An 18,769-nucleotide genomic window follows, 5' to 3' on the forward strand; every position below is an offset into this window, starting at 1 on the left:
TTATATCTTGTGCTTCTCCCCTGAGCTATTCAAAACTTCTTACAAAATATTATTTTCAATGGCTTGTTAATATTCTTCCAGGTATATATACTCCAAGTTATATAATCATCCCCCTCCCCATTATTGAAAATGTTTAATTATTTTATTGTTATAACTAAAAGTATCATAAATGTCTCTGCACATAAATGATTTCTTTTAGTTTGGATTACCTCCCTAGGAAAGTTTTGTTCAAAATGAGTTTACCATATGAAAGGAAGTAGCTATTTGCATGAGCCTTGCTGGTGGAATTTAGAAGTGCTAACGTGGCAAGAAGGATCTTGTTCCAAGCATAAGGAGAGGGGAACAGTGTTAGCTTCCTAGGGCTGTCTTAACAAATTACCACAAAGTGGGTGGCTTAAAACAGCAGTAATTTATTCTTTCACAGTTCCAGAGGCCAGAAATCCAAATTCAAGGTGTCTGCAAGTTTGGTTCCAGAGGGTCTGCAGGAGACTCTGTTTCATGGCTCTCTCCAAGCTTCTGGTGGTTGCTGGAAACCCTTGTAGCTCCTTGGTTTGCAGCTGCATCATTCCACTCTCTGCCTCCCTTTCACACAATCTCCTGTCTCTGTGTGCCTGTTTTTCTGTATGTCTCAAATCTCCCTCTCCTTATAAGGATGCTGTCATTGGATTCAGGGCCCACCCTAATCCAGTATGACCTCATCTTAACTTGATTGCACTGGCAAGGACTACTTTCAAATAAAGTCATATTCACAGTTATCTCGAATTAGGATTTCAACATATCTTATTGGGTGACACAACTCAACCCACTACAGGAACAACTGTCTCTTTGCCTGTCGTAAATGACAACAGATATGGGAGAGCTCTACGTATGAAAGAGTTTGAGGGCCTCCGCCATGAAAGGCATTCTCCCGTTTGTAACTGAAAGTCTGTCTGAATCTACTTGACGGTGTTTTTGGCAAAGTACTTCAATTCTCAGAACTCAGAGCTATAGCCCTAAATTCCCCATTTAAAAAAAAAAAAGGGAAAAAAAGGAAAAAAGAATCCACTTCTACAGTGTTTCACTGAATCAAGTCTCTAAACCCAGAAACAATCCTATTACTACAGCTAGATTTAGTCTGGCATTCACGACCTTGTGTGTTAAGAGAGATAGAGAATGTCCTCAGGCTGCTTCTCCCTCGTAAGGCTCCTGGGCTATGGGCTTTCCTCTCTGGGGAAGGCGAAAAGGAGTGAACTTTTCCTGAGGGGTTGGAGATCTTCCCAGCATCTTTTCCTTCAGTTCCTGGACCCTCCCCACCCCTCTCACCCCGCACCCGGCTCAAGTCCGGTTTCAAGTAGTTCTTTTAAGGCAGGGAAAGGTAAAAGCAGTTGAAAGCCATTGAAGATATTTCTGTTTTAGTGTTTAACGCTGAAAAGTAAACGCGACTGGCCCCACGATTTTGGATTTCCCCAGATTTCTTCCAGCCCGTTTCCAGTTCCATTGGCACTTTCAGGTCTGAGGCTACTAGGGCGACACTCAGTTCTAGGGCATAGAGAATTCGAATCACTTTGTCTCAGAATGATTCTTTGAGTTCCATCTTCCTCCGCTGAATTTCAGTTTGCCGTGGATGACTTATTTCATCCAAGCGTGAGAAGCCCTGAATGGACATAGGAAATTCTTTGTTACCAGACCTAATAGTTATGTACCAAAATAGCTTTCACTATGTTTTGGTTCACAGCGATTAAATAGCACGCTGCTCTCTATACCTTCAACACTGTGAGCAAGAAACAGGCTTCAGCAGGTAGTCGTGGCCGAGTGGTTAAGGCGATGGACTTGAAATCCATTGGGGTTTCCCCGCGCAGGTTCAAATCCTGCCGACTACGGTTTTATCCGCACCTGACCAAGGCTCCTTTGCATAGTTTCCTGCCACTATCAACCGAAACTGCTCTGTAGTCTTGTTCACACTGTGTCATTCGTCACCTATCCCTTGGGTCAAATAACCTGTCCTCCTGAAACACTGACAGTTTGAGATGGAGGAGTAAGTCTACTACGGTGTCAGCATGATATCAAATCCTGAATCGAGAAAGGCCGTTCCTTTTTCCTTATTTACAGGTCATGCCAACTTGGATTCACTCAGCCTCCAAGTCAGATTCCATCCTCTCCTAGGGTGAAGGTGCTTTCACTGCTACTATCTGTTCTAGGGAACTCAAGATTTATAAAAACAGTATATATTCTAACAGCTACACTTTTTGAAGCCTTACTATGCCCCAGGCATTGAATTGGCATTACATGGATTATCTCACTTAATCACCAATAGAACCCTATCAGGTAGATAATATTAGCACCATTTTAAAGATGAAGAAACTGAGAATTGACTCACCCAACACTGCACAATAAAATGGTATTTGAACCATCGACTTAAAAAAAATTTATTTGAGTATAGTTGATTTACAGTGTTGTGTTACTTTCTGCTGTACAGCAAAGTGAATCAGTTATACATACATATACCTATATCCACCCTTTTTAAGATTCTTTTCCCATAGGGGTTAACAGAGTATTGAGTAGAGTTCCTTGTGCTAAATAGTAGGTCCTTATTAGGTATCTATTTTATATATAGTAGTGTGTATATGTCAATCCCAATCTCCCAATATATCCCTCCCCTCCTTTCCTCCTGGTAACCATAAGTTTTTTTCTACATCCATGACTCTGTTTCTATAGATTAAATAAGTTCATTTGTACCATTTTTTAGATTCCACATATAAGTGATATCATTTGATATTTGTCTTTCTCTGTCTGACTTCCTTCACTTAGTATGATGATCTCTAGGTCCATCTATGTTGCTGCAAAAGGTATTATTTCATTCTTTGTTATGGCTGAGTAATATCCCATTGTATATATGTACCACATCTTCTTTATCCATTCCTCTGTTGATGGACACTTAGGTTACTTCCATGTCTTGGCTATGGTAAACAGTGCTGCAATGAATATTGGGGTGCATGTTTCCTTTCGGATTATGGTTTCCTCTGATATATGCCCAGGAGTGGGATTGTTGGATCATATGGTAGTTCTACTTTTAGTTTTTTGAGGAACCTCCATACTGTTCTCCATAGTGGCTGTACCAATTTACATTCCCACCAACAGTGTAGGAGGGTTCCTTTTACACCACACCCTCTCCAGCATTTATTGTTTGTAGACTTTTTGATGAAGGCCATTTTGACCGGTGTGAGGTGATACCTCATTGTAGTTTTGATTTGCATTTCTCTGATAATTAGTGATGTCGAGCATCTTCTCATGTGCTTTTTGGCCATCTGTATGTCTTCTTTGGAGAAATGTCTGTTTAGATCTTCTGCCCATTTTTTGATTGTGTTGTTTGGTTTTTTGTCGACTTACTTAAACATGGTTGTGAACATTTATCTGGGCTTTACAGTTGATTCAGGAAACAAAATATGAATTCAGAAACTCAGTACTTTGATTCCCATGCAGAAGAAAGTGGAAAGAAAAGGTCCAGGTAGGAGCAGAGAATATGTGGAAAAACAAAAGGAAGGAGAAACAGGAGGGGGTAGTGAGGGAGAGAACGAGAAGGAGGAAGGCTAGGAGATGGATGGGATGGAACGGAAGAGAAGCCAGCAGGGTACCAAATACAGGAATGTCCTCACCCCTTCTGGACACTCTTATTCTGAGCTTCCTCGGTCACAGAAGCCCCTTGTTCTGACAGGCATCTTTGTACCATCTCCACTCTTCAAAATCAGACCCAGATGTCAAGGCATTTCTAAAATCCCCCTCCTCTACAAAGTCACTTGGATTGTTTCCAATTTTGGCTATTATAAATAGTGTTGCCATGAATATTCTTATATATGTTTTTCAGTGAATACAAACAAGGATTTTTGCTGGGTGGAGACACTTATGGACGAAATTGCAGAGTCACGATTGCAGTCATTGTGTATGCTCAAGCTTTAGTATGTAATGCCAAAACAATTTTGCAAGTGATTGAACCAATTTATATTCCCATGTATGAGAGAGTCCAGTTGCTCCACATTGTTGATAATGCTTGGTATTATCTGTCTTTTATTATTTTATTTTAACCCTTCTAGTAGGTAAATATTTGTGATGGTTAATTTTATGTGTCAACCTGCTGGGCCACAGTGCCCAGATATGTGGTCAACCATTAATCCATGCTTCTGTGATGTTTCTCTGAGGGTGTTTTTGGATGAGAGTAACATTTAAATTAGTGGATTCTGAGTAAAGCAGATCGTCCTCCATAATATGGGTGGGCCTCATCCAATTGCAAAAATAACATTAAAGACTGGTCTCCCTTGTAAGAGGGAAATCTGCCAACAGTCAGCCTTTAGACTTGAACTGCAGCATCAACTCTTCCTGGGTCACTGGCTTGCTGCTCACTCTGCAGATTTTGGACTTGCCAGCCTCCATAATCACATGAGCCAATTCCTCAGAATAAATCTCCTTCACACATCCTATTGGTTTTGTTTCTCTGGTAAACTCTAACAAATAGAATAGTGGAATCTAATTGTTTTACTTTTCACTTTTTCTGAGGATGAATGAAGATCACCCTTTTGTATGTTTATTGGTTATTTTGATATATCTTTTGTGAAGGACCTGTAGAACTCTTTTGCCCATTTTTCTAATGGATTGTCTATCGTTTCCATATTTGTTTTTTTCTTATTCACGTCTATCTGTGTTTATACATGTCAAGAGTTTAGCTAAGCTATTCCATGGTATTACTGCCTTAGCATCCAATTTGTTTGGCCAAGTGGTATGCAGGGACCTTGAGCTGATACTAGCCTCGTCATGCAAGTGCATGCCCTAGATAGTGGCCTACAGAGTCTCAAACAAATATAAGTTACTGATATTACCTCCCCAATAGCCCTTGTGATCAACTGTCATGCCTGCACAGGACCATTCCCTTGTGTACCCCTTAGATTAGACCCCTTTGGAATTTACCAAAAGAACTTACTCTCTCTTTTGGTTTGAATTGATCAATCCCGTCTTAGTCTGGGAACCCCAAAGAACTCCACCCATGGACCCTAATAAAAACATGTGCCCCAGGTCCTATTGCTCTGTCTTGTCTATACTCTGCCTTGACCTCCCCCATGTGGCCCCTTGAAGTATGCATTGTACTACTTCCTCCAGGACCTGTGAATAATAAACTTCTCTATTTCAATTTCTCTGTTGTCTGTTGTTGAAACTTGACTGACTCACCATCTGGCATCCTGTGCTCTACTTAACAACTGTTAATTTAACAAAGTCATAACAATGCATCTATATCTGAATCTATATTCTAGACACAGTCTTCTGTTAGGCATATGTAATACAAATACCTTCTCTAAGATTTGTCTTGTACTTGCTTACTGGTGGACAGTAGTTTCCAATGCTGAAGTCTAATATATAAATATATCTTTTGTGGTGACTGCTCTTTGTGCTCTGTTTTACAAATTCTTGCATAGTCCAAAGTCATGAAGATATTATCCTAAGTTATCTTTCAGAAGCATTATTTCATGTTTAAATATACATTTCATCAGTTTTGTGTACGTCGTGATTCATTTATTTCCATAATATCCAATTGAGCCACCAATTTATTGAATTTCAATTTATTGAAAAGAACGGTCTCTCCCTAGTGCACTGCAGGGTGGCCTTTGTTTTAAATCAAGTGACTATATAAGTCGGTCTGTTTAGGATGCATTCTTCTGTTCCATCAGTTTATTTATCCATTCCTGAGTTCCCTGCCCCCCTTCAGAAAGCTTTAATTCGTAAAGTCTGATGTACAGTCACAAACACATTACTTGGAGCTTCGGATCTTGTTGAAAGCAGCAATGTTGACACTCCTCACATGCCCCTGGAACTTGGGAATCTCCTCGTCCCGCAAGTCTGTCATCTTCCTCCACACCTTTTATATGCATCCAGGGGCACCAATTTCGAGTTGCCTAGGCCAGCCAGTTCAGCTGGATGGAGCACACATGGCCCCCAGTTGTGCCAGGTCGGTATCATCATTCCAGAGTTTGATGTCTAGGAGGACGGAGGTCTTGAACATGGGATTTTTGATCTTGGCATTTGGCCTCAGTAGTTCTTTCTGCATTTAAATAGAAGGCAGGTGCCAGACAACCATAATCTCATTAACTCTCGATGAGCATTCTCAGTCCTGTGTCACTTAAACCTAGATTTCCCTCTGGGCCTTAAAGTAGCTTTGATACTTGGGCTGAAATGTTTTCTGATTAGAGCAGCCGGGACTAGAAGTGACGGAAACGGGGGAGGGTGCTGTAGTTGAGAAGAACTGGCAGAAGGGTCCCCGTGTAGTTCAGTTCCCAGTCCCAGAGCCCAGCAGTGGCCATCGTCGAACACACTCCAGAATTCAGAAGAAGCTGCAGCAACTTCCGCAGAATCTGAGGTCACCTGCTCAAGATCGCTAACCAGAGTGAGTTCTGCAGCTTTCATGTTAAAGAAAGAAGGTGTGTAATATTCGATTCTAAGCAGTGACAACACGATTGTTGGGAATTCTAAAATAGGTGACGAGATACAAAACGACACCATCTCCCCGTCGGGGAATCGAACCCCGGTCTCCCGCGTGACAGGCGGGGATACTTACCACTATACTAACGAGGAGGAAGTTAATCTTCAACTCTTAAGGATACCTAATAAATGTAAATACTAGTGTTCGTGTTCTTTTAGCCGACAGATTTTGTGTTCTACTATAGATTACCTTTGGCAAATTTGAGCCTGAACTCCCTCGGACTCGTCCGCGACCAACCAAGTGTCGCTCCAGCCCTTCTCTCAGCCCTGTCGCTCCACCCACCTCCGCCCCGGAGCTGAAACTGCAGGCCAGGCAGGACAGCCTGCTCTTTTGACAGTGATGGCGTCGGTTTCATTGACGATTTGTCGTACTAGATTTGCAAACAGCGAATCCAGGAGAGCAAAGCAGTTGAACCATTGATTCCCCGGAATTTCCCTGCTAACTGACCGAAGACTGGGCTAGGAAACAGGGCTCCTTTCCATTGCGGAAGGAAAACTACAAAGAGTTGTCTTGAAAATATAGGCTTCCAGGGGGTTTGGAGGGCAGGGAAACTCAAGGTGCCCCGGAGAACTGTGCGGAGGCTCCGCTGGCGGGAAAATGATTAGGGCTCTACTTATTAAGACACCTTTAATTTTAATAAAAAGTAATGAAATAATAATAACTTCCGTTCCCCATAACCGTGGAGTTTGGGCCTGGGCAAAGAACACAATAAGTTTAGTCAAGATCTCGCAAAGCTGTGGTTTCGTTTCAATTTTCTCTCGGCGGAGCAATTCCCAACTAAAAAAAAGTGACTGCCGTAGTCGGCAGGATTCGAACCTGCGCGGGGAGACCCCAATGGATTTCTAGTCCATCGCCTTAACCACTCGGCCACGACTACACAACATCCCCACCGTTTTTTGTTTTTTTTAAAATTATAGACAAGAAAGAACGGAAACCAGGGTGACCATTACTCAGCATACAAGAAAGTAGGTTTTGAGAGTTGAATACAAGCCTTCAGGTAAAATAAGGGTTTGATTTTTTTTTTTTTAAATTTAAGTCCAACCTCTCATGCCTCCTACGCGATCGAGAGCGCTTGTGAGAGTCCTCACCGCATGATCATAGCTGTTTCAAGCAAACAAGTCAATTAAGTAAACTCTGAGCGAATGCCTGCCGGCCCTGGAGACCAGGCTGTGGTCTGAGCTTGGGCTCTGGAGGGTCTGCAACTAGAACCAAACTTTGCTTACTCCGAGGTGCAGTCAGATCCTAACTTCCAACCCCCACTGAACACTTGCTTTTGAACAGCTCGTCTTCCAATAGTCCTGGATACTCATAAGCACACTGAAGAGAGAGTGGGAGATTAGATAGCTTGTGTGAAATCATCACTTTGACCTACTCGGAAACAGGGCAGAAACAGCTGGTGATTTACATGATTACAATGTCCACTGCAGCATTGTTTGTAATAGCAAAAATATGAAAGTAAAAATTTCAGTCAGGGTTCAATAAGACAAGCAGAACCACTGGGATGGATATATACATTTCATATATGTATGAGGTTTGTAGGGATTGGTAAAATAGTCTCTGTAATGCTGAAGCTCGAAATCCACAGAGAAGGTTGTCAAGAAAGGAAGATGAGCCCCATGCAATGGATTGATACCTGTGTCAGCTCTGGTTGCCCCTGACCTTGGTGGTGCAGGTGTCGAGCAGCAGCCAGAGCCCTTCATTTGGAGGTAAACACACACATTTGGTCCAGGAAAGGAGGAGGGTGAAGGAGGATCCAGGGGAAGGTGAGGCAGCTGCAGGCCCAAATGTTGCCACATGACAAGTCAGCAGATGAGTTAATGTGAGCTACAGAATGGCTTCGACTTGACTTTCTCCCTCCAAATTTCCTACAAGAATATCTCTTGAGGACTATCCAACCAGAAACACACAGGAAAAGGAATTCTGGGGAATGTAGTTCAACCTGGCCAAGTTGATACAGAGATGAAGATAACGTTTTTGTACTTACTTATATATAATAACCAATAGCTTACCGTTTTAGTTACTGTAGATTTATAAGTAATTACATAGGTCTTGATATATATTTGTGTAATTCCTCCAATTTTGCTATCTTCAATATTTTCTTGTTTTTTAATTTGCTCTACATTTCCAAATGTGGTTTTGAAACTGAGTTAACGTCCATAAAATACGTATTTGGAGACTGATTGGGATTTCATGGAATCTGTTGATCAATTTGGAAATAGTTGTCATTTTGACAAGATTGTGTCTTCCAGAAAAATAAACATAGTACTTTCCTCCATTTAATTCCCACAGCAATATTTTGTAGTTTTTAATATAGATTTCTTGCACATCTTCTGTTAGATTTATTCCTAGACTTTTACATTTTTGCTGCAAATGGAATATTTGAATTTTAATTTCCACTTGTTATACACACATACATTTTGTATATGGTCTATAATGAAAAGAAGAAACACAGACAAATAATAGTTAAGCTTAGCTGAAATTGGGCATCTACATATTACTTCAAATGTGAAGTAGAGTGACTGAAGAAATAATTTAGTGAATAACTCTGTTACACAGTATCACGTTTTAATATTTTAACCACTAACATTTTGTTTTGTTTTTAAAATTAAATTTAATTTTTTAAATTGAAGTATAGATGCTGTACAATATTATATAGGTTACAGGCATACAATAGAGTATTCACAATTTTTAAATGTTATACCCCACTTATAATAAAATATTGGCTATACTCCCCATGTTGTATGATATAGCTTTGTAGCTTATTTTATACCTAATAGTTTGTAATAAATACTAACATTTAAATAACATAATGGTAATAATTAATAGTTAAATTAAAATGTTGATTAAATTTTCAGGTTTATTTTTATAGTCCAGACAGGTGTTTCTTAATTATGAACTTTGATGGTGATGTCACAGAAAAGCTGATGTAAATGCACTTTTCATTTTCACCTGATACAAAACCATTAGACCCCAAAATTATTTTATTATATTCACACACTCCAACCATGCATACTACTGTGTAATACTTCCATCTTGTACCTATATCTTAAATATCAGTCATCATTAAAAATAATGTTTATTGCCTTGCTTGCTATAGAATTTTGCATACTATTCTTCCATCAGGTCTAATATTATATTTAATAGTTTCCTCATCACCTATATTACACCTAATGTTCAAACTGTATTTGGGGTTTAATTTCCATGAGTGTGTTTTTATTATTGTTCTATCTGTTTCTTTTCCTTTTCTAACTTATTTTGATATAATTTCAAATTTATGAAAAAATTGCAAGGGTTGTACAGAGATTTTTCATAAACCCTTTACCTAGATTCCCCAAATGTTAACAATTTATCATATGTGCTTTATTTTTCTTGATAGATATAGACAGATTTACATATGTATAACTTTTTTCTTAACTATTGAGTGAATTTTAGACAAGGTGTCCCTTTACCTTAAATACTTCATTATGTATTTTCTTAAAACATGGACCTTCTCCTTCCTAACCATGGAATAATTATAAAATCAGGGTTGAAACTCATTTAATCTACACACCTTGTTAATGTTTTGCCAATAGTGTGAATCCTTTATTTTAAGAAAAATACATTACATTCAGCTAACATGTCTCTTTAGTCCTTTAATCTCGATCGAGTTCCTCAATCTTGCTTTGTTTTTCATTTCATTGACATTTTGAAAAATCAGGTCAGATATTTTGTAGAATGCCCCCTCACTTTGAATTCGTCTGTTGTTTTCTGAGAGTTAAATTCAGATAACGCCTTTTCAACACGAATACCACACTAGTTAGGTTGTGTCCTGTGCATTTCATCATATAGAGAGGCACATGATGTTGAATGTCCTAATACTTGAAATACTAACTATGATCAACTGATTAAGGGGGTATCTGACAAGTTTCTCCCCTGTCAAGTTACGAGTTTCCTTTTGTGTTACTCATCACATGATTTATTCTGCTCGCTTCTTTTTCATTACATTTAGTTGTCTTGAAAAGAATAAGTTAAAAGAAGAAACTTAACATTTGAGTGGAAGAACAAGAATAGGTTGTCAGAGCCACAAAATTCAGAAAGATCACTTAAATATCCTGTCTGGGAACCGAGCCCCTGTATTGCAGGTAACAAACCAGCGCACACACCACTATACTAAAAAAAAAAAAGCACCTAGTGAAGAGTACCTCTTGTTTCACCTGTAACACAGGCTCCTGGCTCCTGGGCTGGGTCATCTAGCGAGGTAATGTTGGTTTGCTTGCTGGTGTGACGATTCTTACTAGAATCATAAATGGAATATCTCAGATTCGACTCCCTGCAAACGGAGCAGTGAGTCAGGATTTCATGAAGTGTACTTTACTAAGCAAGATATATTTTGTGTGTGTTCTCTCAAATAGGGCGTAATTCCGTGGACAAGAAAATCTGAGGTGGGGGTTTGAGCATTTCGCTCAAAGAAAGGCTTGGGCTTCTTGTTGTTGTAATCATCGCAGGACAGGAGCTCCGTGCGTTTTGAGTGATGTCCGGGCCGGAACGGGACAAGTTTAGTCTAGAAGCTTGCGTTATTGTGGTGAGAAACGGTTAGCGAGTTCCTTTCTGGGTAACTTTAGATTGTCAAACTGATCAGTTTAAGAGGTTAAGTATAAATTCAGGGAGGAAAAAAGCTTGCCGTAGTCGGCAGGATTCGAACCTGCGCGGGGAGACCCCAATGGATTTCTAGTCCATCGCCTTAACCACTCGGCCACAACTACATCTGCGGACCGAAGGTGGAGTGACAGGAATCACGTGGCAGGTACAAACACGTGTCCTTGGTGAGCTGAGTGGAAACGAGAATTAGGAAGAGAGGCCAACCTCGGACATCCCCTGGAATCAGAACACCGGAGTGAGATAGAGCCCTCACCGCGTGGGCATTAGCGTTACCAGCAAACTTCAAATAACACTCCGGGGCGCAGCCTCTGGGGAGCGTCTGCAACCCCCATGCACTGGCACCAAACCTAGCCCGTATCGAGGGAGAGTCAGGACCTAACCGTTTTCTAGTCCGGGATGTTCGGACTTCCAAGGGTCTGCTCCGGGATGAAGGTCGCTGTGCCAAGTGGGTTCCAAGCAGAAAATTGCTTCCGCTGATTTGTGTCCCAGGTGGACCGCGCGAAAAATGACGTGGAAAGCTGCCTTGGTATTCCCTCGCCACGATATTGCTACGGCTTTAGGTTCATAATCTGGTTTGATTTTTGGCCCGCGCAGGGGCCATTTCTTTCTAAAGTTAACCAACGCAACAGGTTGTTGTGTTTTTGTTTTTTTCTCCTTATATTTCGACCTTAGTTTCTCAGTCACAATGTTTTCCCAAGTCCTGAAACTGATTTTTGTCTAGCCTGCTTAGGAGGTATTAATCTAATTTTTAGAAGAAGACGGACGAGGACAAGGGGGAAGACAAAGAAGGGGAGGAGGAGAAACCGAAGACAGAGGAATCTGTAAAGCGGTCCAAACAGAAGAGGCGGAGGGAGCAGAGTGGTGAAGAGAAGAGTGCAGCGGCTCAGGGGATGAGGAGAGATTGTTTTCCACCGAAATAAAATCAACTCTAAGAAACCTCATGGGTTAATGGAAGGAAGGGAGTCTGCTCTGAGTATTAAGCCGAGTTTTGGGTAGAGAAGCCAGATTCCATATCTAAGCAGCCTATTATTTGAACTGTCTTTCCTTTCAAAATGAAAATCACATAAACATTCTTCAAAACTCATGGCAAGTTATCACATAACTAATTGCAAATTTAAAGTAAAATATAAGTTGTGATACAGATGTTGCCATATTTAGTCATATCACAGCCCTTTTATTTGGTCTACACATTTTTAACAAGCCTATAACATTGTAGGTAAATTCCTTTGGGACTCTAGTTTGAAGGGAGTTAAACACTGAAGAAATGACAGAACGTTTCATGCTTTAAAAAAAATCTGATCCTCCCCCCTCAAAAAAATTGACTGCAATCAAGATGAACTGAATTTAATCATTTTTTTCACTTACAATAAAATAAACAGAGATCCTTGTAAGTTTCAACCTTGTTTATTTTTCTCTCCATTAACATGTATGGACTGAAAAAAAAAAAAAGATAGCCTGGCAGAATCGATTCAGATAAAAGAAGTGAATCTGAGTTCAGCTTCATGAAACAAAATCGTTCTACCCATTTTAGTCCCAAACTGGAAACAATCCAAAGTCCATCAGCAATAGAAAAGATAAATAATTGCTTTTTATACAAAGGAATAGTAGAGCAATGAGAATAAATGATTTCAACTGCACACAAATTGGGAGAATCTCACAACATATTATCGGAGTGATGCCAGACATAAAGGCATACATAGCTCATGATTTTATTTATATATAGTTCAAACCAGGCAAAACAAATCTTTGGTGTTAGAAATCAGAAAGGTGATTGTTGAAAGCAGAGAAGGGCCATGAGGGGGGCTGTTGGAGATGCTGGGAATGGTTCTGTTTCTCATTCTGGGTGCTGTCTACATAGGTGTGTTTACTTTGTGGAAATTTCTTGAGCCGTAAATTATGGTTTATGTACTTTTCCACATTAATGTTGTGTTATACGTCAAAAAAATTACTTAAGAAACAAAGACTCTCAAGCTATTTTAAGCAAAAGGGGGATTAATAAGAACACAGAAGCTTACAAACTTTTTGGCACAGAGGGATGAAGGGAGATGCCAGCTCTAATTCACCCCTGCAGAAATTCCCGAAACAACCCTGAAGTAATAGTCTCCCAGAGAGGTTGCCATTGTCTACAGTGAAGAAAATAGGAAATCAAAATGCTGCTGCTGAAATCGTTGATTTCAGGGGTCTATTGCCTAACTGTAGTGCAGATATCTGTAGGCTTCTGCAACAGCAGTGTTCTCTCTAGGAAAGTTGCTCTCAAAATTTAGTATGAAAGCTATCTATGATGACAGAAAGCAAGTGCGCCAGGTCTTAATTTACAAAGGTGAGTGAGAGAAGACAGGGAGAGGCCAATGCCACCAAAGAGAGGTTTGATGTTACTCACAGTTTCCCTAGAAACAGTTCCTCTAGAAACTACTCAGGGCCTCAGGGGGAAGTACCTGGTGTTGGTCAGGAGGCAGAAAAGAGCAAGAGGAAGGCACAAGTTACAGACTTTATTGGGATTTCCATAGGAAAGGAAAGGCAAGTCAGAGTAAACAGTTTAGGATTAGATCATTTTAATAATCCGGGGAGTTTGGGGGCATAGGGCCTGTCCCTGGTTATCTGGTACCTGGCCCTGGGCTTATTTAGGGCAGGAGAAATATTGGCTTGACGTGTGAGAGCTAGATAAATGAGGTGGTAGCAGGAAATGTAAACAACTCTGGTGGTTAATTTGGACCTGTGGTTAATGGGTGACAAATAGACAAACACAGAACAGTCAGAAAGCAACTTACATTTCTAGGCAAGGTGCCAAATGTTGCTGCTGGTGTTGGTGTGGGGACCACACTTTGAGAATTCCATGTTCTGGAGTGTGCCATGCTCCTAGATGTGAATTAGCAAAACAACTGACACCCCTCAACTGTGTTCCTCTGCAGGAAATCCCAATTTTTCCATAACAATGCTTGTTAGCACAAAACAACTGAATTAGAAAGTGCCTTATTTCCACATTAGAAAACTCCCAGAAAAAGCTTAAATCACACCTAGCTGCAAGGGAGCTAGGAAAATGTAGTGTTAACCGTCTAGCCTCTGTAGTACAGGAAGGTTCTCTTGGGAGAGATGGAAATAGATGATTACTGGCCATCTACTATACCCTGTACAGACACTGAAGCGGAAATGTTCTGTCAAAAATGGAGGTTCTTCCCAGAGAATTAAAAATAATGTGTCAGTATTGTGCTGAGAGGGAGCTGATTGACACTGTCCTTGAAAGAGGACCCCTACAGTGACCAGCTTATCAGCCATCATCAGAAGAGATACTACCCAGATTCCCACCATCTGATTTATTACCTATTGTCTTTTTTCTTACTGATTTTAAGGAGTTCTGTATACAGTCTAGACATAAATCTTTTGTCAGATGTACTTATTAAAAACATCTCCCACTCTGTGCCTTTTCACATTGTTAATGGTGTCTTTGGATGTACTGAAATTCTTAAGTTTAAAAAAGTATAATTTACCTATCTTTTATGGTCATTGCTTTTTGTGCTTATTATACAGGGAATCCTTGGCAACCCAAAGTTCATGAAGATAGTCTCCTGTTTTCCTCTGTAAATTTTATTATTTTACCTTGCACATTTAGGGCTTTAATTCATCTTGAATTAATTTAGGGAATAGTTTACAGAAGAGGCCAATGTCCACATTGTTTTCCTTTGTATATCCAGTTGACCCAGCACCATCTTTTGAAAAATCTATCATTTTCCCCTTTGAGTTGCAGTGACACTTTGTTATATGTATGTGGTTTTGTATCAGCATATCTATTTTGTTCCAATGATCTCTTTCTTTATCTTTATGTCAATAGTATATTTTATTAATCACCATAGCTTTAGAATAAGTCTTGTTATGTGGTGGTAAAATTCCTCCAGATTTGTTCTTCCTTTGCAAGATTTCCTTTACTATTCTAGGTCCTTTCCACCTGCACATATATTTTAGAGAGAGTTTGTCAATTCTATCAGAAGTACTCTTTGAGCATTTTATTTCAAATACATTGAATCTGAGCCTTTCAATCAATGAATATGATGTATCTTTTCATTTATTTAGATATTACTAAAAATTCTCTGCACAGTGATTTGGAGTGTTTAATATAGCACTCTTGCACATTTTTATTACATTTATTATTGTATTTATTATTAGGATATTGGTAGTTTTCTTGCTATTGTAAATGACAAAACAGTTGTCTATTTTTGCCAGTATATGTGAATACAATATATATTTGAATATGGGGTTTTGTATCTAGTAAATTTGCTATTTTTACTTATTAATTCTAATAGTTTGTATATCTGGGGGGATTTTCCAAGCACTTAATGATATCTGCAAATGATGACAGTCCTATTTCTTCATTTCCAATCTTAATATCTTTTAATTCTTTGTCTTATTTTATTTCATGGCCTAAGACCCCCAATACAATGTTGAATAGCAGTGGCGATAGTGGTCCTGATTGTCGTGGTCCCAGTAACTGGGAGAAAGTGTCAAATATTTACCATAATTAGGATGATAGATGTAGGATTTTGTATATATGCATCATGGGATTAAGAAATCTCCTTTCTATTCGTAGACTGCTGGAAATTTTTAATGATTGGCATTGAATTTTTTCAAATGTTTTTCCTGTATCTACTAATATGATCTTTTGTTTCTTCCCTTACATTTTGTAATAAATTTAAAGTGATCGATTTTTATATACAAAACAAATTTCATATTACTAAAACGAGCATTACCTTTTCACTTTGACTCTTCTCTCTCTATATTACTGGATCTGATGGCTATTATTTTGTTTAATGGTTTTGCATCTAGAATGCTTAACACAAAGTTTGACCTGCACTTTCCTCTCTAGTAACATCCTTGTCAGATTTTAGTATGAAGATTTTGCCGGCCTCATAAAAAGAGTTGGGAATTAAGTTAATTTAAGTTAAAATGAGGCTGTTAAAATGGGCACTAATTTAACCTGACTAGTATCCTTATAAGAAGAGGAAATTTGGGCACACAAAGAGATGCCAGGGATAAGCAAGCATAGAGGAAAGACCAGGTGAGGATACAGAGAGAAGGTCACTATCTGCAAGCCAAGGGAAGAGGCCTCAGGAGAAACCAAACCTGTGGACACCTTGATCTTGGAATTCCAGCCTCCAGAACTGTGAGAAAATTAATTTCTGTTGCTTAAGCCACTTGATCTGTGGTATTCTGTCATGGCAACCATAGTAAGCTAATATAGAAGGTAATTATGATTTTTAAGTTATTTAATGAACTTCAGACTATTTAAACTTTTCATTTCTTCTTGTGTCTGCTTTGGTAAGTTGTGTTTATATAGAAACCTGTAATTTATCTTCTATTGTCAAAGTTATTCCCCAAAACTATTCATTTTATCCTCTGACTCTAATTTGATATCAGTAAGATCTTTAATGTTGCCCTCTTTTTATCCTTGTTATTTTTTCTTTGTTTCTTTAAAAAAAATCAATTTGGGGTAGCAATTTTACTAACAAGCGAATTTTTGCTTTGTTGATTTTGTCTATTTTTCCTTTCTTTTTCAGTGATTACAGCTCTTATTATTTCTTTCCTTCTCACTTTTAGAGTTTAATTTTTTAAACTCTAAAACCTAGCTATATTTTTAAGCTAGGTTCTTGAGATGAAAGCTTAGATCATTAAATTTCAATTTTCCCTCTTTTTAATATATGAATCTGGAGCTAAAAATTCGACTTTAAGCACTGTTTTGGCTTTATGTCACAAGTTGTGATATGTCTTATTTTCATTATCATTCAGTTAAAAATATTTTATAGTTTTAAAAAACTTATTTGACCCATGGGTTTATTTAGCACTGTATTACTTAATATTGCAACATTTAGGAATTTTCTATTTATCTATGCTATTGATATTGATTTTTATTTAGTTGTACTGTGCTCAGAGAACATATTCTGTGTGATCTCAATCTTCTGAAATTTGCTGACACCTGCATTATGCTTACCATTTGGTGATTTTGTTAAATGTTTCATGTATACCTCAAAAACAGAGATATTCTTCAGTTGGGTATAGTATTAATCCTATTGCTTAACATTTTCTGACTAAACTTTTGTCTGTTTGTTGCAGTAGTTATTTCTATAGAAGTGTTAAAATATTCAACTATGATTATGGATTTTTGTATTTCTCCATTTAGCTCTGCCAATCTTTTGTTTTCTATACTTTGAAGCAGTTATTATGTGCATATAAAATTGTTATATCCTTTTACTAAATTGACCCTGGAGGTTGTGAAATAGCCTCATTATTTCTAGTAATGCTACTTTCTCGAGAGTCTACAAATACGACATTATTATCACTAAAATGGTTCTGGTCTGCCTTTTTTGGTTACTTGTTCTGATATGTCTTGTACATTCTTTTACTTTAATCCTTTTTTTTTTTAAACAAACATATTAAACTGTATGCCATATAAAGAACATGTAGTTCGGGGTAAATTTTTTCCAGTATGACAATCTTCGTTTTTTAATTGAAATAGTTAGTCTACTTACATTCAAGATAATATTTATTTAGTTAAGTTTAAGTCTACCATCTTGCTCTTCTTTTAATTTTGCCAGTATGTTCTTGTTCTCTAATTTCTGCTTTCTTAACCCCTTTTAGATTGAAAGTATTTATATTATTTTACTTCTTCTCTTTGGATTGATTTTTATTTATATTTTATTAAATTTACTTTTATTAGATTTACTCTTAAACAGTTGTTGTTTTTGATGCTATTGAAATGGAAACTTTAAATTTCCAATTGTTTGTTGTTGGTATGTATTAACACACTTGATATGTTGTATACTGACCATGAAACCAGCTACTATGTTAATTCACCTATTAATTCCAATTTTCAAATCTTTTATTTTTCTTTAACCCAAGAATACCTTTTATTATGTCTTGTAATGCACAGCTGCAAGTGAGGAATTCTCCTTACTTTTGTTTGAGTTAAACCATCCTTACTTTGCTTTAATTTTTCTCATTTTCTAAATTTAGGTGTAATTTGCATACTGAAGAGACCATAAATCTTAATTATACAGTTTGATGAATTTTTACTTATGCATATACTTGTGTAATAATCACCATGATCAAGATATAGAATATTTTCTATTCTCTAAAAGCGTTTCTGTAAGATTGATATTATTTATCTCTTATTTGTATAGAAGAATTCACAAAAGATTCTACCTAGGCCTGGAGGTTTATAGGAGTGACTTTTTAAATTATGGATTTAATTTTTTAATAGGCATAAGACAATTCAGATTTCTATTGCTTTCTGTGTCCCTTGTGATATACTGTATTTTTCAAAGAATGCATCCATTTTATTAACTGCTTCATGTATATTGACATAAAGATGTTTATGATACCATTCTTGTTTTTAAAATATATCTAAAAAAAATAAACAAATAAAATATATCTAGGATATATATGAATATCAGCTATTTCCTTCCTGTTGTGGTATTTTGTGTTTTAACTTACTCTTTTTTTATTAGTTATTCTTGTTTGGGATTTATCTATTTCATCAATTTTTTCAAAGAACCAACCTTGTACTTTGTTGATTTTCTCTGATGTATGTCTGCTTTCCATTTACTGATTTCTGCACTTATTTTAATAGTTCCTTCTACTTTTTGC

At 37.9% G+C, this 18,769-nt stretch overlaps 4 non-coding genes across 4 annotated transcripts; 1 reads left to right on the forward strand and 3 right to left on the reverse strand.

Annotated features, from left to right (window-relative positions):
• The first annotated feature begins 1,777 nt into the window (after positions 1 to 1,777).
• On the forward strand, positions 1,778 to 1,859 carry TRNAS-UGA (transfer RNA serine (anticodon UGA)). Its single transcript has one exon. It is a non-coding gene; the product is annotated as a tRNA-Ser (tRNA).
• Positions 1,860 to 6,519: 4,660 nt separating this feature from the next.
• Positions 6,520 to 6,591, reverse strand: TRNAD-GUC (transfer RNA aspartic acid (anticodon GUC)). The gene has a single exon. It is a non-coding gene; the product is annotated as a tRNA-Asp (tRNA).
• Positions 6,592 to 7,294: 703 nt separating this feature from the next.
• TRNAS-AGA (transfer RNA serine (anticodon AGA)) lies at positions 7,295 to 7,376 on the reverse strand. The gene has a single exon. It is a non-coding gene; the product is annotated as a tRNA-Ser (tRNA).
• A 3,783-nt stretch (positions 7,377 to 11,159) lies between these two features.
• Positions 11,160 to 11,241, reverse strand: TRNAS-AGA (transfer RNA serine (anticodon AGA)). The gene has a single exon. It is a non-coding gene; the product is annotated as a tRNA-Ser (tRNA).
• Between the last annotated feature and the right edge of the window lie 7,528 nt (positions 11,242 to 18,769).

The sequence above is a fragment of the Lagenorhynchus albirostris genome, chromosome 10, assembly GCF_949774975.1.
Source record: "Lagenorhynchus albirostris chromosome 10, mLagAlb1.1, whole genome shotgun sequence".
In the NCBI taxonomy this organism is placed as follows: Eukaryota; Metazoa; Chordata; class Mammalia; order Artiodactyla; family Delphinidae; genus Lagenorhynchus; species Lagenorhynchus albirostris.